We start from the raw sequence: 22,003 nt of genomic DNA, 5'->3' as shown, positions 1-22,003 counted from the left end.
TAATGCAGAGGTGCGCTGTAAATTGAAGAGCATGAGCTGGACACAGCGAATGAAGTCTTTACTGCTCCGGAGCTAACGGCGGAGGACAGAAGGCTTCGACTGTGGAAGATAGTTGGGCTGGAATGTAAAAGATCCCGAGGGACAGAATTTCTCCTGTCCTTCTAGGCTAGGGCACTAGCATCTCTAACCCGACTCGTCTAATGGCGGCTGCCCTCCGGCTGCGGCCCCAAGACATATGAAATCTGCTCTGATTTACGCCACTGGCTAGTGCGGTGGTGTACTGTAAATCCTAAGGAGCATGAACTAGACGCAGTTAATGAAGTCTTACTGAAGCACTGAAGCAGTTTCAGCACTGAAGCAGTTCGGCAGTGGACTGGGTCTGCATGTTTTGCCATGTCCTAGTGTAGTTTTCCACGCTAGGACATGTTAACCTCCTGACTGCTGGTGGGAGTATTTCAGGGCCAGAAATTGATGTGCCACACGAGCAGATGACCTCTCCAGATCCCTTGGACTGGGCGGCCATCTAAGGCCGCACTCCGGCCCCTAAGGGAAAAACGTCTGCCGTTAGCAACTTGCGACGACAGGACGGACCTAGAGCCACATAAAAAGGGTACGAAGCTCCCGCCGCGTAACCCTTATTACCTCTGGGGATTGGCCCTTTGATGAAATCCCCAGGCACTTAGCCACCACAGAAGCGGTGAAAGTTACTTCCTGCTTAGCTTGAACTCCTTTAGAGTGTTCAGAATGGACACGACGCGGGCAGGAGACAGCTGTGCCCGCATTGCGGTCAGATCTCACATGACACTCAATGTATGCTTTGTGTAGGAAAGAGAACGCTTTCTGTGGTGTTGAGACTCGATCCTAAAGAAAACGAGGTGAGCTACGATGACATGTTGATGCCAAGGTGCTAGCTCCATGAAGAGGGTACGAAGCTCGCGGCGCGTAACCCTTGTTGCCTCTCAGTTGCTGGAGGGAGTATTTCAGGGTCAGAAATAGAGTCATCGTTTCGGGGCAATTAATGTGCCACACGAGAAGATGACCTCTCCAGCTCCCTTGGGCTGGGCGGCCATCTAAGGTCGCGCTCCGGCCCCTAAGGGAAAAACGTCTGCCGTTAGCAACTCGCGACGACAGCACGGACCTAGAGTGGGACCCAGAGTCAAGGACGAGGGTCTGAACCACATAGAAAGGGTACGAAGCTCCCGGCGCGTAACCCTTGTTGCCTCTGGGGATTGGCCCTTGGATGAAATCCCCCGGCACTGAGCCACCACTGAAACCACTCTGGGAGTGGTGACGTTACCACCTCGCCTAGGTTATACTCCTTTAGAGCATGCTTTAATGAGTTCGGCGCGCGCAGGAGACAGCTGTCCACATGACACTCAACCTCATACCTCATGTAGGAAGGAGAATGCTTTATGGCGTTAGGGATCCAACCTAAGAAGTGAGGTGAGCTAGGGCGACGTATTGACGCCGACGGAGGGGTGGTGATGGTGGTGGCTGTTAGGTGTTCGGTTTCCTGAAACACGGCAGGAGGGACCCGAGCAACTAACACTTTGTCCTGAGGATACTGGTTTTCCACAGTGCTTCGTGCTTAAGGAGACATAGCTGGCAGTAGGTTTCCCGCTGCCAGCCTCTCTAAAGGTGCACGAACTTTAACACCTCGGCTAGATGGGTGTGTCACTGGAGACCGCTGCTCTCCGAAACACCAATGGTGGCAGAGATTGAACCACGGCCTCCTAAGGATGCTGGTCCTCTTCATAGCTTCGTACCTAAAGAGACATAGCTGGCAGTAGGTTCCCCGCTGCCAGCCTCTCTAAAAGGTGCAGCTCTCAGTAGGTCAGTCTGGTCTGCCTGCAAAGCCATCGTGTGCAGGGCTGCACCAGGCTGACCCGCTGCCTGAAAAATCTTCTCCCACCAACGAAGATGTTAGTCTACACATTTGGTAGGGAGTGTGGATTTTTCCCAAGAGGATGAGCTCCCAGGGGAGAGATAGCCCGTGAGCGTCTCTCTGATCTGGGACATCATAAAGGGCCGCGCTTTCATCCATGACATTGGAACAAATCAAATGTCAATAGCACAAAAACACAGGATAAATATGGCTTATTCCATGAAATAGTTAAATCATGGAGGTCGCCAGGAGGGGAGGGGCCATCACTGAGGCCCCTCCTCCTCCGGCCACCCGACAGACACCTGTCGGCTGACCGTGAGCGTTTGGGGGATTTATTTAATTTATTTATTTTTATTTATTTTTATTTTTACCGCGAATCGAGGTGTACGCGTCGGACCACGCTTTACCACCTCTAACACAAACAAACACACCGGCTCATCACTAGAGGAGCACTCTGGAGTGATAGTTTCCATCTCCGCGGGAGCGAGAGAGAAAGTTCTTCCCCCCTTCACCAGAAGCGCCGAAGTGCGCTGGAGAAGTGGAAGGTAAAAGACTCATAATCCGGCGAGAGAGCGAGAGAAAAGAAAAATCCTGTCTCGCGCACCTCGGCCAGATTGCACGCCAGAAATGCGCTGCGGGTCGCAGTTTCACTTTAAGACGGCGAACCCGAGCACGCGGGACTTCAATAGGATGAAAATCGCAATACTTACCTGCTCCCTGAAGCCCGAGATAGCGTGCTCCTTCCCCAAACACTCAGACAGAAACGCGAAGATCGCCCTCAGCGAGATATTCTTCTACACGGAGGGACGGACTCGTGTCTAACTCGGCCATCTTTCTGGTGAGTAGTAAGACACTTTCTATTTTCGCTTTCTGTTAAAAATGCTTGCACACACGCACACACACAACATGGATCCTGAAGAGAAAATGATCTGAGGGTGTTTCCGGTTCATGCCTATTTATAACCTCCAGGTGCACCTCATCGGTTGACGTCACCTGCCTGAGGTTATAGATGCCAAAATATTTGGCGTGTTTGACACACACGTGCTTCACAACCGGTCACAAGGAATCGTTTCCCATAGCGCTTTCGCGCAGCATCGAGTGTAGCTTTTGAAAGGGAACACCGGAGTTTCTACGCTAAGTCCGCTGTGCCAAATAACATGAAATTAATTATATTTAAGTACCGTAAAAAATTTATAAGAAAGTGACCTAAACATAGAACAAGCCAGTTTGGAGTAAGTGATGTTTGTAGTGTATTTATTGTTGTGTTTAAAACCTTCTGTTCACAGATTAGTGTATGCTGTCTGAATACAGGTTTCAATGTCTGCCATGTTTATTTTATCACGCTTTACAAGCCTAACATAACCAACAATACTATGTTTGTTTTACATGCCCAGATCCTGAAGGTAAATGTATGAAGAGAGTATCTCCTGAAATGTCTTATGGTGTATTTAGTGGAAGATGTGGACTAACTGATTAAGCACTGGTAAGCATTTGTTCATAAGGCATTTTAACCATAGAACTGAAAAATGTTACTTAATTGATAAATTAGCATTGTTCAGAGGTCCAGGTGGCAGCTTGGTGGTGCTGGAGTTTGAACCTGTGAGCTTCCAATCAGTATACCAACATCTAAAAACCACAAAACTACCTCTGTCCCTTCATATTCACAAATATGGTCATTGGCATTATTAGCTGCAGCACAGGGCAATTTTTTTTTTTTCAATCATAGTATGTATTAACATTAGTTACATACATGCTCCTAAACCTTGTGGAAAGACTTCACAAAAAAGCTGAAGCTGTTATAGCTGCAAAAGGCCAACATCATATTAAACCCTATGGATTAAGAAGTGGATGTTACTCAGGTTTATACTGTATGCATGTGAAGGCAGGCGAGCCAATACTTTTCGCAATATAATGTGATATATATTACATTATATATATATATATATATATATATATATATATATATATATATATATATATATATAATGTAATTTCAAGGATGGAAATAAATGTTTTTGAGGAGAACTTGTTTGTTCATTGTCTTCATTTATAAATGCAACCTTTTTTAAAAAGTTACTTACTTCATTCATAACTTAATTCATGTAACTTCTCTACATAAATGAACTTTTTTTGGCATAGAGATAAGTGCATTTCTTTATTTCAGAAAAAGGGTATATGTTGATTTTTATGTATAATTCATAAAATTAAGTTTGTACGTAATCATACTTTTAACTTGAGAATAATGAAACATATTACTTTACTACTATAATTTACTCCTATTACTTTATACTACATGAATGTAATTTGTTTCTTTCAAGGTAAACACTAAACTTAAATATAATGTTAAATTTTAGGTTTTTCTAAAGTGATATAATCAAGTTGTTAGAAAGTAGAAAAATAAGTTTTACTGGCCTAAGGCATTGTAAAAACTTTTGTTTCTGATTTGGATGGATTAATTTCTTTTGCTTTGGGGAAACTTAAAAATATATTTATATTTAATCAAAATTAAACCTTAAATAATATTCTAACATTTAATTTGGGAGAAAGTAAAAAAAAAATGCTTGTAACAAATTGAAGCAATTTTTTTAAGTTGATCCAAAGTATAATTTTTTCAGTGTATTTTTTTAAATTTTAAATTTTTACTAAAGTAAAAATCAAGTTGTTACAAAGTCGAAAAATTAGTTTTACTCGCCGAGGGCATTGTAACAACTTTTTTTTTTTTATTTGGATGGGTGAATTTATTTTTGCTTTGGGAAAACTTAAAATATATTTATATTTAATAAAAAAAATTAAACCTTAAATAAAACTATAACATTTGATTTGAGTGAAAGTAAAAAATTGCTTGTAATAAATTGAGGCAATTTTTTAAAGTTGATCCAAAGTATAATTTTTTTCAGTGTATTCACGAATCAGGACATTCACATAGTTAACACTAATCAGATAGTTTAAGTTCAAGTTCAAGTAGGCTTTATTGTCATTACAACCATATACAGTTAGTACACAGTGAAACGAAACAACGTTCCTCCAGGACCAAGGTGCTACATGCAACATAAATTTACAACATAAATTAACAGAGACACTAAACTAGCTAACCAAGAGGCCTAGTTAGCTGGCTAGCAGAGACAGGACAGAGAGACCTAACATAAATTACAACATAAATGAACAAAAACTAACTAGCTAAGTATAACTATTTTTACAGACAACATAAAGTGCACGTGCAAATGTGCAAACAAGAGCAACAACAAAGTGACAGTGCGCAACCACAACATAACAGAACATAAAATATGGTGTTGAGGTAGTGGGTAAACGTAAACATTCTTTAAAAACAGCAGCAAGAATTGAGGAATTAGTGCAAAAATTAGTCCAGTAATGATCATTGTGCAAAAGATAAACAGTGAAGCATTTACAGGTTGGTGTGTACGATAATTTGGTGGTGTAGGTCAGTGTGTCTGCACTTGTGTTGATTAGTCAGTCCAGTCCCAATATTTTGAGGTAGTTGAGTTAAGCTGTGTGATAATGTTTGTGTTAGTGTGTGTGTGTGTGTGTGTGTGTGTGTGTGTATCAGTCCAGTCCCTTTTTGTTGAGGAGATGGATGGCTTGTGGAAAAAAGCTGTTGCACATTCTGGATGTGTGTGCCCAAATGCTTCGGTACCTTTTTCCAGATGGCAGGAGTGTGAAGTGTGTGTGAAGGGGTGTGTCCGATCAGCCACAATGCTGGTGGCTTTGCGCATGCAGCGTGTGGTGTAGATGTCTTCAATAGAGGGGAGAGAGACCCCGATGATCTTCTCCGCTGTCCTCACTATCCGCTGTAGGGTTTTGCGGTCCGATATGGCACAATTCCCAAACCAGACAGTGATGCAGCCGCTCAGAATGCTCTCGATAGTTCCTCTATAGAAGGTGGTCAGGATCGGTGGTGGAAGCTGGGCCTTTCTCAGTCTTCTCAGAAAGAAGAGACGCTGTTGGGCTTTCTTGTGTAGGGAGCTGGTGTTGAGGGACCAGCTGAGGTCCTTCTCTAGGTGGACACCCAGGAATTTGATGCTTTCGACGATTCCCACAGAGGAGCCGTTGATGCTCAGCGGAGAATGGTCGCCTCGTGTCCTCCTAAAGTCAACAACCATCTCCTTTGTCTTGTCAACATTTAGAGACAGGTTGTTGTCTTTACACCAGTCCGTTAGCCTCTGCACTTCCTCTCTGTACGCTGACTCGTCGTTCTTGCTAATGAGACCCACCACGGTCGTGTCATCAGCGAACTTAATGATGTGGTTCGAACTGTGTGTTGCTACACAGTCGTGAGTCAGCAGTGTGAACAGCAGGGGACTGAGCACGCAGCCTTGTGGGGCCCCAGTGCTCAGTGTGGTGGTGCTGGAGGTGCAGTTTCCGATCCGTACTGACTGAGGCCTACCGGTCAGAAAGTCCAGGATCCAGTTGCAGAGGGAGGTGTTCAGGCCCAACAGGTTCAGCTTCCCAATCAGTTGTTGGGGGATGATAGTGTTGAATGCTGAGCTGAAATCTATGTACAGCATTCGAACATATGTGTCCTTCTTGTCCAAGTATGTGAGCGCAAGATGTAGTGTAGTGGAGGTGGCGTCGTCCGTTGAGCGGTTAGGACGATATGCAAACTGCAGTGGGTCCAGTGAGGAGGGCAGCAGGGTCTTGATGTGTCTCATGACGAGCCGCTCAAAGCACTTCATGATGGTGGGTGTGAGTGCAACGGGACGGTAGTCATTGAGACAGGACACAGTAGACTTCTTGGGCACGGGGACGATGGTGGTGGCCTTGAAGCATGTGGGAACGACGGCGCTGCTCAGAGAGATGTTAAAGATGTTGGTGAGAACATCTGCCAGCTGTTCAGCACATTCTCTGAGCACTCTGCCTGGGATGTTGTCTGGTCCAGCAGCTTTACGTGGGTTGACTCTGTGTAGAGTTTTCCTCACCTCAGCTGTAGTGAGACACAGCACCTGGTCGTTCGGAGAAGGGGTGGTCTTTCTCGCTGCCACGTCGTTCTGCCTGTCAAACCGAGCATAGAAGTTATTCAGCGCATCTGGAAGGGAGCCGTCACTGTCACAGGCAGTTGATGTCGTCCTGTAGTGAGTGATGGCTTGTAAACCCTGCCACATGCGCCGTGTGTCGCCGCTGTTCCTGAAGTGATTGTAGATTCTCTGGGCGTGTGCGCGCTTTGCCTCACTGATGGCCCCAGGAAAGTTTGGCCCTTGCTGTTCTGAGGGCCACCTTGTCTCCTACTTTGAAGGCAGAGTCTCTGGTCCTCAGAAGTGCACGCACTTCCGCAGTAATCCACGGTTTCTGGTTGGGTCGTGAGATGATGCTCTTGGAGACAGTGACGTCATCGGTGCACTTGTTGATGTAGCTGGTCACTGATGACGTGTACTCCTCCAAGTCAGTGAAGTCGCCGTAAGTTGCAGCCTCCCTAAACATGTTCCAGTCAGTGCTCTCGAAACAGTCCTGAAGAGCAGAGATGGCTCCTGCTGGCCAGGTTTTCACCTGCTTCAGAACCGGTTTTGAGCGCCTGACGAGTGGTCTGTATACTGGAATTAGCATAACAGAGATGTGGTCTGAGTAGCCGAGGTGGGGGCGGGGCTCTGCCCAATATGCGCCGGGGATATTTGTGTAAACAAGATCCAGCGTGTTTTTCCCTCTCGTTGCAAAGTCCACATATTGATGGAATCTAGGAAGCACTGACTTGAGATTTGCATGGTTGAAATCTCCAGCAACAATAAACAGTCCATCCGGGTGTGTATTTTGCAGTTCACTGATCTTTGTATACAGTTCCCATAGCGCTTCCTTAGCATTAGCGCTAGGTGGAATGTACACTCCGATAATGAAAACAGTGGTGAATTCTCGTGGTAAATAAAAAGGTCTGCATCTAACAATCACAAACTCCACTAGCAATGAGCAATAACTAGAAACTAGCACAGAGTTCTTGCACCATTTCGTGTTGATGTAAACACATAAGCCGCCACCGCGAGTCTTACCGCACAGAGCTGCATTTCTGTCGGCGCGAAACAAGACTAGCCCGTCTAGCTGAATAGCGGCGACCGGTACTCTGTCGCTGAGCCATGTCTCCGTGAAAACAAAGACACAGCAGTCTCTAACCTCACGCTGTGTAGCCTGCTGGAGTCGGATGTAGTCCAATTTATTGTTCAGGGAGCAGACGTTAGATAAGATGATGGACGGGAGAGCCGGCCGGCTAGGGTTTGTTTTTAGCCTAGCACAGACTCCCGCCCGCTTGCCGCGCTTCCACTTCCTCGCGCACCGCTTCCAATGACCCTTCCTCCGGCCTCCGGCATCAGGCAACGCCGAGGGTTCGAGGCCTGGTTCACGCAGCAAGCCGAGGTCGCGTAGCTATCCCCGCAGCTCATCGTCGATATCATTAACCGGGTATTTAGGTTGAAAAGTGTCTGGCTGTTGTATGTACGGACACCAGTTGCGACGATATCCATACACATAGAAAAATAAACGCGCTACACACAAAACGTAAACAACGTAGCACCATTTTGGCTACTGCCCCGCCGCCATCTTGAATCCATCAAGTTAGCCTACTATCAGAAAATTTAATTAATTTCAATACCATTTAAACCGAGGCATTGTCATGTCTTTCATTGTTTTGTCCCTGTTAAGACATTACAAAAAATATATAAGAAACTTTTAAAGCACGAATTTGGGCATCCCATTTCATCATCATGAAAATAAAATGAAGCACACATACACATGTTCAGTATGAAATATCTGTTGTAAAACAAAATAAAATTAATGTTTGCTTCAGCATTGGAAACAATATTGTTTTAAGTTAACTTTATACACAATTCATCGTTGTACTTGGTCCGGCTTTTAGATAAAATCCTTCCATATTCAGTGGAGCACAACACATTTATTTAAATTCCCGAATGTTGCCTGCGGCAAGTCGCGGCACGCTGCGCGCTAAATTGTGGCATCTCGCGGGAAAACACGGCAGGCTTAATGGCAACATCTGTATATTCTTTGGCTTTTATTTTTTTATTGAGTTGAGTTTTTTGAAATGCAACTAATTACACGGCGGTGGGCGCGACTATAACCATTCCAATTGGGTACATTTACATTTACATTTAGGCATTTGGCAGACGCTCTTATCCAGAGCGACTTACAAAAAGTGCTTTAATGTTTACATAATTGGATACATACTTACACTGGGTTAACTAGGTTAACAACTAAGTACCATTAGTCCAACACAACTAAGAAGAGGTTTTTTTTTTGGAGGGGGGGGAGGTTAGTCCAAGTACTGGAGAAACAGATGAGTCTTATGTCGTCGTTTAAAGATAGTCAAAGTCTCTGATGTACGGACATCTAGAGGAATTTCATTCCACCACCTAGGTGCCAGAACAGAAAAGAGCCTGGATGAATGCCGCCCTCGATCCCTGAGAGATGGTGGGATGAGGCGAGCAGTGCTGGAGGATCGGAGGGAACGTGGTGCAGTGCGTGGTGTAATTAGCGCAGAGAGGTAAGTGGGTGCTGGGCCATTTTTAGCTTTGTAGGCAAGCATCAGTGTAGCTGATCAGCTACAGCTAGTAGCATCAGGGTAGCTACTGTAGGTGCTAAAATCAACAAACGCATCGGCACCGCTTCAACAACCCTGGGACAATTGACCACTCAAGTCTGGAAGAAACCCAAACTGTCCTCTTTAACCAAGATGGTTACCAGATCCAAAGATTTGGACTACTGTTCGGAAGATCCCAGGTTCAAATCCCACACTTGTTGCCACTGTTGGGCCCTTGAGCAAGGCCCTTAACCCACAGATGTGTAATGAGATAAAAATGTAAGTTGCTCTGGATAAGAGCGTCTGCCAAATGTAAATGTGTATAACACCTACATTATTAGCACTCTCCTGTACAGGAGTGAAATTAGCACAACGTATGCCTTACAAAATCAGAAGCTAAACAGTTTCCACATGCAATGCCTTTGCTTATCCTCGGCATCAGCTGGAACAATAAAGTGCCCAACCCCTTAGATCCTGAGCCATGCTGCCCCCCCCCCACAATGTACACACTGCTCAGACAATATGGGCTGTGCTGGCTTAGCCACATACGCTGTATGGAAGATAGTCAGATCCCTATTTTTTTATGGTGAACTGGCCTCTGGCAAAGACCCTAAGGTTAGCCCCATCTTTGGTACAAAGAAGCCTGCATCATGATATGAAAGCTTTGGACATCAACACTGGGACATCCGACATCCGAACTGGGAAGACACAGCAGCTGGTGATGCTTGCTCAAGAAACAGCTAAAGAAAGTCAAGGAGAAGGTCCTGAATCTGGCAGAAGAGAAGAAAAACAGATGCAAGACATGTGCACACGGACACCACCATGACCAATCACATTTTTTTTTTAATGAATTTCTTTCATCTTTGTGAAGCTGCTTTGAGACAATGACCATTGTTAAAAGCGCTATATAAATAAAATTGAATTGAATTGAATCTGCATTTTTTGCGACAGGGACTCCCACTCCCTCATTGGTCTCACCAGCCAACGATGATGCTGCTCCAGTGGAATACCATTAACTCTCATGGCACAATATCCATGGTCTACTCAATAAGCAGTCAAGAATAAAGTTTCAAATTTTATTGGCATGTGCACAGTAAAGAAACATGTTCCCCCCATACAATATATTTTTTCCTTTGCTGTCGCCTTATAAATGCCACAAAACAAAACTATAATAATAATAATAATAATAATAATAATAATAATAAAAGAAAAGAAATATAGGTATACAAAAGAATAGATTAAAAGATTTATTATTCAACTAAAAGAGAAATTCGACCTTCCTGCTTCGCATTTCTTTAGATACCAACAAATTAAAAATTATGTTCGTTCCACTATGCCGAACTTTGAAACTCTGCCAGCTGATAATGAACTAATGAAGACTGGGGAAAGTGTCTTAAAAATATATACACCTGCTCTATTAATGCTAGGCACCAACTTATTCAGTACAAGGTGTTACATAGATTGCACTACTCTAGGGTTAAACTTCACACTTTTTACCCCACTATTTTCTCTCTTTGCAATAAGTGTGAATCTGCTGAGGGTTCGCTTGGTCGTCTTTTTTGGGATTGCCCCAAAATCGGTGAATTCTGGTCAGAAGTTTTTCAATTTCTTTCAAAGGTTTATGCTTGTGAACTTCCCTTAGACCCTGCAAATGCTCTTTTTGGCTGGTCAGTCTCCTTGAAGCATCTTAACAATGCTTTCCGAGTGCCTATGGTGGGGTCCTTGAGAATAGAGACAGTTCTCCTGCAGATTTTGCAATAGTAAAATCTCTGCAGGAATGGCAGCAAAGTCCTTGTGATCTTTATAGCTGACTTCACCACTCTCTGCAGGCATTTGTGGTCCATAACAGCAGTACTGCCATACTACACAGTGATGCAATTAAATATTTTTTTTTATTTGTATAGCACTTTTAACAATTGACATTGTCGCAAAGCAGCTTTACAGAATCAAAAGAACTATTTAAGTCTGTATGAAATGTGAATGTGTATGAATCAAAACGAAAAGATTGTTCCTGATAAGAAAGTTGAGGATGACGTCGACAGTAGCAAGGAAAAACTCCCTGAGATGGTAATAGGAAGAAACCTTTAAGGGGAACCAGACTTAACAGGAACTCAACTGAAGTCACAGGTCCTCAGAAAACAGCTGTCCGCATCAGTCGAGGACAGGACCATCTTCATGAAAAAGTAGAACCATCAACATTTACCACATGCATCCCAGGCAGACCACACAGGGCATCCATGCGACGAGAACCTTCAACCACAAGCAGGACTCCAGGACGAGTTAGACAGGTCCAGAGGACAGAGGAGGTCTGGATCACTGGCTGCTCAGGAGCGACATGTATAGCTCGACAGAAAGATAGGTAGAGGGAAAAGGAGAGAGGGAGAGAGAGAGGAGAAAAGAGAGAAGAGGAGAGAGCAAAAGAGATGGAGAGATTAGGTATAGTCAATTCAATTCAATTTTATTTATATAGCGCTTTTAACAATGGTCATTGTCTCAAAGCAGCTTCACAAAAATGAAAGAAATTAATATTTTTTCAATTTCAATTTGAAAAAATTAATTAATTAATTAATTAAAAAATGAATAAATAATAATAATAATTTGTGTAAGAAAAATGTGTCTAGATAATAATGAGATGAATGCATGATGAATAAAACGTCTCTGATGAGCAAGCCAAGGGTGACGGCGACAGTGGCAAGGAAAATCTCAACAGGGAACCCATCCTTACGCGTATGCCAGATTAAAAAGATGTGTCTTGAGTCTACTTTTGAACTGGGGAAACTGTGTCTGCTCCCCAAACACTGTCTGGAAGGCTATTCCAAAGCTTTGGAGCTAAATATGAAAAAGCCCTACCCCCTCTTTGTAGATTTTGAAATTCTGGAAATTACCAGAAGTCCAGAGTTTTGTGATTGTCACAGTCGAACAACGTATAAGGTGAATTTATATTTAGTGCAAAGTGCAAGCAGGGACTCTGGCAGGACTAACTATGACAGCATAACTAAAAAGGAGAGCCAGAAGGAAACACAGACATGAGGGCTCCCTGAGATGTAAAGCAACCATCAACTCAACGTCAACAAACCTGAGTGATCAATGAGAGTGGGGAAGACAGCATCTAAACATACCAGTTCACCATAATACTCTACGTCCATGAGTCCCCCAGATCTGATCTTTTACCTAAGGCAAATTAATTTACAAAAATGCTTGGCTAAATAAATAGGTTTTTAGCCCAGACTTAAACACTGAGACTGTGTCTGAGTCCCGAACACTATTTTAAAGGCTATTCCATAACTTTGGGGCTTTGTAAGAAAAAGCTCTGCCCCTGCTGTAGTTTTAATAATACGTGGTACTGACAAGCAGCCTGCATCCTTTGATCGAAGTAGGCGTGGCGGATTGTAAGACACTAGCAGTTCACTCAGATACTGCGGCGTGAAACCATTTAATGCTTTATACATCAATAGTAGTATTTTAAAATTGAAATGCCAAATTTCACAGGAAGCCAATGCAATGTGGATAAGATAGGGATGATGTGGTCGTATATTCTGGTTCAAGTGAGGACTCTCGCTGCTGCGCTCTGTAGCTTGTTTATGCACCTTGTTGAACAACCAGACAGTAAGGCGTTACAATAATTCAACCTCTACTAGTTTTTCTGCATCATTTGGTGACAATATATTTCTTATCTTGGCAATATTTCTGAGGTGAAAGAATGCTATCCTGGTAATATTATCTAGATGTGCTTCAAATGAAAGGCTCGAATCTATAATCACACCGAGGTCTTTTACTGTTGCACTTGATGGAACAGAAAGGCCATTTAAAATCACAGTGTGATCAGAAAGCTTACTTCTAGCTGTGTTATCAGGTTTAAGCAGAAGGAAATTAATTAACATCTAATCTCTTATGTCCTGCACACATTGCTCAACTTTAGTAAACTGTTTTTTCTTGTCTGGTTTTGCTGAAACATATTGTAGCGTTTTTACGCCAGGAAGAATGCTGGAGAGACGAGTGAGCTTATTTGCTACCCAATGCAATGGCTGGGAGTACTTTATTAAGCACACAGCATGAAAGGCATGAGCAGCACCTTCACTCAGGAGCCTACATCCAATTCAGCCCTAGCTTGAACTGGAGCACATTTCACACGTCACACACCCCTCACACAAACAGGGCCGAAGCCACCAACCCAAACACCTTTCCCCAACATGGTGAACACACACCGACATCCCCGCAAGGCATGCTGGTCGTCAGCCGCCGCCCCGCCCACGCCACACTGCCCCCACCCGAGCTGTGACCATCCCTGGTCACCATGACGAACTCCGTTTCGGAGGCGTGGCGGTCGGCGCTGGCGGTGGGAATGCCGGCGTCCTTTGGCAGGTGAGGGGTGAACGCGAATGTAGTCCTGAGGCGGTCCGGCCTCCAAAGTTCGATGGTTCCACGGCGTGCGGCTGGTGAGGCGCAAGACGGTCCCGGTGGGGCAAAACTCGTGCCCGCCCTGCCAACCGCACCCGGTAGATGACATCGGAGAGCCGAGCTGGCTGTGAGTGTCCACGCCCATTCGCCCCATAGGTGCCCCCACCCAAAAGTCTTGCAGCGGTGCCCGCGAGCGCTGGGTGGGGCCCTTCTGCCTGGCGATGAGCGGTTCACAGTTCCACAACCCGTGGGAAACAGTGGAGCCGGTGTCCACGAGCGCCCGCAGTAAGACGCCGTCCAGCACACAGTCGATGTAAAGCCCCGCGGGGCTCCCCAACCGTCCACCCGGCGCTAGTTTAGCGGCTGCTGGTGTACGCTGTCCCTCAGGCCTGAGAACGTTGAAGCGGTAGTCTGGCTGTCCCTCAGGCCTGAGAACGTTGCAGCGGTAGTCCGGCGGTCCCTGGCCTCGGCGGCGTCGCGGAATCTCGGAAGCGGTGTCGAGGCCTAGCCGCGACGGGTAGCCCTGTCCCCGGCTAGGTTCACCTACCAAGCGCCACTGAGCTGCGGGCGGTCGCTCGGCTCTTTCGCCGTAATGTGCCGCCATTATGGGCTCAGCGCGCTCGACCTCGTGCAGCGCCTCCTTACGATCACCCGCGCCGTCACCTCGCCGCGAAACGTCGGAGAGCTGCTCGTTGCCTAGCCGCGACGGGTAGCCCTGTCCCCGGCTAGGTTCACGAACTGAGCGCCACTGAGCTGCGGGCGGTCGCTCGGCTCTGATCCAGCGCCGGGATTTTCTGCTTCCCGCTCCGCGTTGGTTGACGTGGTGTGCTCGCGCTAGCTCTGCCAGGAAAACGCTTCTTCTGCGCGAGTAGTCACTCCGCTACTTGGCGGCCCGCTTGGATTTTTAGAAGGTCCTCCTTTGTGCGCTCGAACCCGTTATTCTCCATCCCACTTCTGACACCAATGTAGCATTTTTACGCCGGGAAGAATGCTGGAGAGACGAGTGAGCTTATTTGCTACCCAATGCAATGGCTGGGAGTACTTTATTAAGCACACAGCATGAAAGGCATGAGCAGCACCTTCACTCAGGAGCCTACATCCAATTCAGCACTAGCTTGAACTGGAGCACATTTCACACGTCACACACCCCTCACACAAACAGGGCCGAAGCCACCAAACCAAACACCTTTCCCCAACATGGTGAACACACACCGACATCCCCGCAAGGCATGCTGGTCGTCAGCCGCCGCCCCGCCCACGCCACAATATAATTGTGAGTCATCAGCATAACAACGAAAACTAATACCATGTTTACATATTATGTTGCTCAGAGGAAGCATGTAAAGGGAAAAAAGCACTAGGCCTAAAACTCAACCTTGTGGAACACCAAACTCCACTTGAGAACATGAGGAATGGTCACCATCTAAATCTACAAACTGATAACGATCAGTCAAATAGGATCTGAGCCATAAGAGGGCCGTTCCCTTAATTCCTACTACATTTTCTAATCTGTGAAGGAGAATACTATGATCAATAGTGTCAAAAGCTGCACCGAGATTGAGTAAAACAAGTATAGTGACTGTAATTGGACTGTAACAGGTTTCTTGATTAGTGGTTTAATAATTGCTAATTTAAGGGATTTAGGACATCCCCTCTGCTGAGTGAACAGTTAATTACTTTCAACAGGGGTTCTGTTATTGCTGGAACTATCTGCTTGAGAAAACGTGTCGGTACAGGGGTCCGTTCTTCGTACGTCGCTAACTCAGCCGAATTTGATTGTTGTGGATTTGTCCTGATCTTGGATTGTTTGGTTCTTCGATGCGCTTCTAGCATTTGTTGTCATAGCAACATATCCGTAAGCTTGAACCTGCTCGGGAGCAGGTTTATTTTATGTAAACAGGATTTAACCTGCGCTCCTGCCGGGTTATAATTGGTTAAAATGGCGAGGTCACATCTGACTGGTTAAAGAGCACGACTGAGGCGGACTGACTCACGTGGGAAAAGAAAAGGATCTTGTATATATATATATGTGTGTGTGTGTGTGTGTTTAAATACATCTATATATATATATATATATATATATATATATATATATAATTTTTTTAAAGAAAATAAAACTATCTATCTATGTATATATGCAAGACACTTTAATTTTGTTTACCAAAATTATATATATATATATATATATATATATATATATATATATATATATACAACAAATTTTATATATATATATATATATATATATATATATATATATGGATGTATTTAAACATACATACAGTATATGTATTCAGGTGTGTGACTGTGGTCATCATTCATGTGTTAATCGCTGTATGTGTCTAATAATATGAAACATTCTATCCCCCGATTGCGTCTATATAAGTGGAGGTAATTTTCTTAAATCTGTCGCAGCCATGTCTTGTCCGTTTATGAGAGAGCAGCCGGTTACCGAAGGTGCAAGGATTATTCGCAGAGTTTGTCAAATTCCTCGTGTATTGCGTGATAGACAAGATCCTTTGGCAATATACTTATTGAGAGATACCGCTTTTCTCATGAGGGTATCCTTTATATAATTTCGTTGTTAAACCCCCATGTGAAATGTTCATCTCGCCGGAGTCGAGCGTTAACAACCGCACAAACGGTGTGTATTGCCCTGAGGTTCTTTGCGAGTGGCACTTTCCTTTACACCGTTGGAGACGCAGAGAACATAGCGAAAAGTGCTGTCTGCCGTGCCATTCGCAAAGTTTACTTGGCACTCAAAAAGTTTGTGAGGGTATATGTGTTATTCCCAAGCCACTTAAGACCCCAGGCTGTAAAACAGAAGTTTTTTGCCATTGCAGGTACGGTATACAGTAGTTGATCAATTGGAATGGTTATTACCGTCGCGCTCACCGCCGCGTAAAAACGTCAGCGGCCAAAATAAATCAGTTGCATTTCAAAGTCATTCGTAAAATGGCCGCCAGGTGGCGCAAAGTGACATTTTCGCTCGTTGCTGTAAATACAACAGTGACCGTTATACAGCGTATCTCTGTATCGGTTTATTGTTATTTAAGTTCTGGATTATTTCAGGTACTTTAAACACATTTTTGGGTTGCTCATGTTGGCTCATATGAGATGTAGTTTACAAATAAACACCTGGTTGGGTTATTTTGACCCAACAACTGGTTTATTCATTATTCTTTCCTTTCTCCAAATATCAGCCTGCAGAATGTTTGAAATATTACTGTTTATTGTGTTACAGGTGTAGTTTTAAGAGTTGTTTAGGCAGGAATGCGTGTGTATACAGCTCAAAACCTCCATCAGTTATTAAAGATAGCGGCTATTTAGAAAACATGCCCAGTGATTTCTGAGCTTCAGGAAATCTCCCGGCGCTCTGCGCATAACACCGGGCCAACTCATGTCGGAAAGAATTTATAAACGGTTTCTAAATGTGCGCTATTGTTTTTTTACTTATAATATTTGTTAAATTTAATTTAAATGAGGTTTGGGCTCAGGACTTTGATTCTGCATCGTGATTCTCCTCTTTAATTTACTCCATAGTTTTAATCAGCGCTCAGCCGCGCGCATGGAGTTTTCCAGAGCGCACCGGCAGAAGTAGAATAATGATTATGAACGCGTCGGGAAAACAGCAAGCAGACTGACTCTGACCATTTAAAAAAACGTTTGGGTTCATTTTCTGACGAGCTCAAGTTCACCAAAAACAATACAGAACAGCGCAGCTTACAACACTTACAAAATCACAACACTTACAAGATCACAACGTTTTTTCGTTATTGTGAGTGCGCTTAAATAAAAGTTGAGTCTTATAAAGGCATGTAGTTTTATATAGTTTTATTATATAGTTTTTGCACATTAATCTGACACAGTTTTTTCAGCCTGTCACGGTGTGCGCCCAAATCAATATCGCTCCTCGCTCACTAGTTAGGCGGCCTCCCCTTCAGACATGCGAAGCAGCGGGACCGCAGAATTACACATGACTGGTGAGCTATCGTTGCTATCGTTGCCCGGGCTTGCACCCCGCGCTACAAAATACTCGGGGTTTGTTGGGCTACAGTAGATTTTACTACGCGCTGTGTATGCAGCGCGCGTGCAACAACGCGGAAGTGCGGCAAATGGAACGCGCCCCAGGGACTTCAAAGGAGCGAGAGGTGGGAGGGGGGTGGTACGGCCATCCGCGGAGAACAGAGTCAGCGAAAGCAGACGGATGGCCATTGCACTCACACCGCGTAGTAAAATCCACTGTAACACAACAAACCCCAATCATCACCAGCCGTGCCTTATTCCGTCATGTCATGTGGGCATTATAAGCTTTGTATTGAAAACTTCCAACTAAAAAGTGGCAGCTGGCACGCCTAAAAATAGACGCAGGTTATTTTTTTAATAGTCTAAATAAAAACCCTCCGATTTAATTTCCTATAATCTAAAAAGCGCTCAACCGCACGCATAGTTTTCCCGAGCGCGAGGAATTTTTTTGTGCTAAATAATGTTTATGCAGTATAAGAATTCCTATTAATCCTGGGTTGTTCTTTTAGTGTCACTATAGTGCTTTACAATGCCAGACAACATTCAAATACAAATGATTCACCCTCCCCAGGTGTGAATCGGCTGTTCTCACCTATACATTTAGAGGAACTGAAATGCACTTCTCCCCACTTTAAAAACCTCTTGAATCTGAGGCTCTTCTGGAGACTTTTAGTGATTTAAATTTGTGTAATTTTAATCTCCTGGATTCTAGATTCTAAAGTTGACATTGTTACCTTTTTTAATCATTGGAATCAAAGAACTTTATGATAGCATAAATTGCATTGTTTTTAATCAGTCTATACACAATAATATTATTTGGTATTTATTTATTTATTTATTTTTAAACAGGTATGGGGGCTATCTTGGTTCATTAATCTCCGTGCCAGGTTTAGGTTTAGTATTCAGTGCGCATTTGTTATATTACAACTATCATAACACTCAAATACCTTTTATCGGGGGTTAAGTGACTGATGTGCCTAACATTTTTCAGCTGAGCCTTTGTTTCACTGAAAACGACCGCGACACCCCTCTCTCACACACACACACACACACAGAGCCGACCAAATCATTAGCACCTCCCTACCCCAAACAGCACAGACATTTACTTTCTATCCATTAACTTACACCTGAACTGAGTTGTTTGAGTAACATGGGTCGAACCCGTTACAAATCATAACAGTCTACTGCATTTCATTCTTATAATAACGCAAAAACACAAGCGGGGCTGAAAGACCGACATCTGCTGCCGCAGTAGAACGTCCTAACACTGTTTTAATGTTATGGTCATTTATTTCAGTTAATAAATCTACTATAAATTTAAAGAACACAAGAAATAAGACGACACAAATCCATACATGCTTTTTTTCTAATTACAAGTGATAAAATTTAAAGGCTCACTGTGTTAACATTTATGTTGTTTAAATTTGATCCTAATAAGATTTAATTTAATTTAAATTCTACATTTGTATCGTAATTTTAGTTCTGTGATTATAAATTTGGTTAACTACAATGTTTTACTTGATTTTATCTGCTACTACGTGCAGTTCTAAAACTCTGTGTCTCATTAATCCAGCAGAGAATGAACTAAGGCATGAGGCGTCAGCCTGTAGTTATATAGCGCCACTCAACGGTAAAAGCCAGCAAACGCACAAAGCCAAACGGTACCGCTGAGCGCGGCGACGGTAGGACCTACATTCTGATTGATTAACCACTGTAGATATTGTTGATAAAAATAATGCAATTAAGATCATTCCAATAAGTATGAAGTGTGTCCGCAGGCTTTCCTAATGTGATTGGTGCCATAGACTGCACCCACATTCCTATCAAGGCCCCACCAGGCCCCAATGAAGGGGATTTTGTGAATAGAAAGGGTGTTCACAGTATTAATGTGCAGGTAAGTTTATATAAGGACTATTTAAACGTAATGGAATGAAAAAGTATGCCTTTGACTAAGTATGCATTTGACTGATTTCTAAGATGGTGTGCGATTCTTCGTGCCACATTACGAATGTGGAAGCCAAATGGCCTGGTTCAGTGCATGACTTCAGAATTTTCAGAGAGTCAAATTTGTTCCAACGATTTGAACGTGGTAAGGGAAATAAAAAATGTGAAACTCAATGTTTTACAGTAAGCTGGGGCTAACATAATGGACTTTTCCCATAAAACAGGTGATTACGATGGAGTTCTTATTGGAGACAGGGGTTATGCCTGCAAGCAGTATTTCATGACTCCATTCCCAGACCCAAACCCAGGTCCACAAGCCCGATACAATGCAGCTCTAACTAGGACAAGGGCACGCATTGAAATGACCTTTGGGCAACTGAAGGGAAGATTTCAGTGTCTAAAAAGTCTGAGGGTTGCACCTGACAGGGCCTGTGACATTACTGTTGCATGTACTGTGTTACACAACATCGCCACCATCAGAAAGGAGAGGACCCCTGTGGTGGAGGTGCATCCTGATGATGACCTCCAGCCAGTGCACTTGGATCAACCTAGTGGAAAAGCTGCACGGGACAGAATTGTGGAATATCATTTCACATAAGTATTTACAAAATAAAAGAACACTGCACAAATAGTTATATTCTACTAGTTGTGTTTTATTTGAAATTCATTACATCTTTCATCTTTTGCCTGCATAAAGAGAGAGAGAGAGAGTGTTATACAAGGTCAACAATAGTAGGGTACCATGTGTGAAAGTCACATCACTTACTGTGAAGTTCCTTTTGAAGCAACTGAATCTCAAGTGCTATTTTTTGTTTTTTTAAATTATCCACATCAATTTGTCCTTCCACTCTCCGTTTCATCAACACCAAGTATTCATTTTTAAGCTGCAGGTTTCTTCTGTACAAAGAGCGGATGTCACTCTGTGTCAGTTGTGAAGGGGAAAAAAATGTAAAAAAAAAAAAAAACTAAACCCAAAACAAATATGGAAACAGAAAAACTAAATGGGGACACCTCTATATGTGCCTTTCCCAACAAAATTTAATGACAAGTATAACACTGGGCACCTCAGTTTCACTTCTGTGCGTGGAGTCTTCTGGAGCACTTTCTATCGGCTTCTCTGGAGCCCTATCTGTGGACCTCTCCTGAGGTGGAGACTCCGGCACCTCACAAATAATAAATTACCGTCATATTACATACACAAAGATACATACACCTGTATCATACATTCTTACAAGTAATTCCTCCAGACCCTCGTCAGACAGGGTTTCTTCACTGTCCTGTGCAATGGAAACAAATAGGTCATGACAAAAAGGTGTGCACTCAACTCATTTTCTACAGTATAATTAAAAAAAAAAAAAAAAAAACACAATAAATTCTTGACTTACTACACATGTTTCAGACATCACTTGTGGGACAGGTAAAAGTGTGGGCGTGTTGTTTCGAACTGCACATAAGTGGCAAAACAGCATTACATGAACTATACTGTAAGTCATCCAAAGCTCATGTACAAATATAGTATTAATTTATTCTTACTTATGATTTAAGACAGTTCAACTGACTAACACACATTTGTTGTTTAGACTTTAAGGTAGTTAGAAATCATTGCAGCTGTACTTTTCCAATACAAATTAAATCAATTACCTGAAATAAAGGTGGTTCTGCTGCTGGTCCCTGGCTGTGGATCTAAGGAGGTGCTACCCCCAGGGATGCCCTCCACAATTGGTCTCTTACTATTAAAATCCAGGGCTAGCTCTTCTGCTAGAGTATAGGGAGAGGGGGCCGGACCACCACCTGTTTTTTTCTGTTCCGCCTTTTTCTTGGTTGCTGTTTTAAACCATGTAACACATTGACTTGCCAGTGTCTTAAAATAAAAATCGAGATAACTACGCTAAAGATTACCATTTTGTAAGATGTTCTTGTACTTTACTTTTACTTGTTCCCATGTTCGCATGGGTCCACTGCTGGCTCTGACATTAAAGATGACAAAGTATATGACATAAAATATATACACACATACACACAGTATCTAAATAAAATATCAAAGAACATGTAACATGGGCAACACTCACGCATTTAATTTATTCGCTACTTTTTGCCAGCCCTCTTTTCTGGCTTTTGCAGCATTTGATGTGTTTCCCGGAGTCTTTATTAAAGTTTGGAATTCCCCGTAACCTTCTAATAAAAGCTCTTGCTCTGCTTGAGAAAAAAAATGCACTCGCTCT

At 43.4% G+C, this 22,003-nt stretch overlaps 1 pseudogene; it reads left to right on the top strand.

Annotated features, from left to right (window-relative positions):
- Nucleotides 1-16,228: 16,228 nt before the first annotated feature.
- Nucleotides 16,229-20,379, top strand: LOC128523977 (putative nuclease HARBI1; annotated as a pseudogene).
- Nucleotides 20,380-22,003: the final 1,624 nt, after the last annotated feature.

This window comes from Clarias gariepinus, chromosome 5 (assembly GCF_024256425.1).
Source record: "Clarias gariepinus isolate MV-2021 ecotype Netherlands chromosome 5, CGAR_prim_01v2, whole genome shotgun sequence".
Classification (NCBI taxonomy): Eukaryota; Metazoa; Chordata; class Actinopteri; order Siluriformes; family Clariidae; genus Clarias; species Clarias gariepinus.
This window is presented reverse-complemented; position numbering and strand designations above follow the sequence as displayed.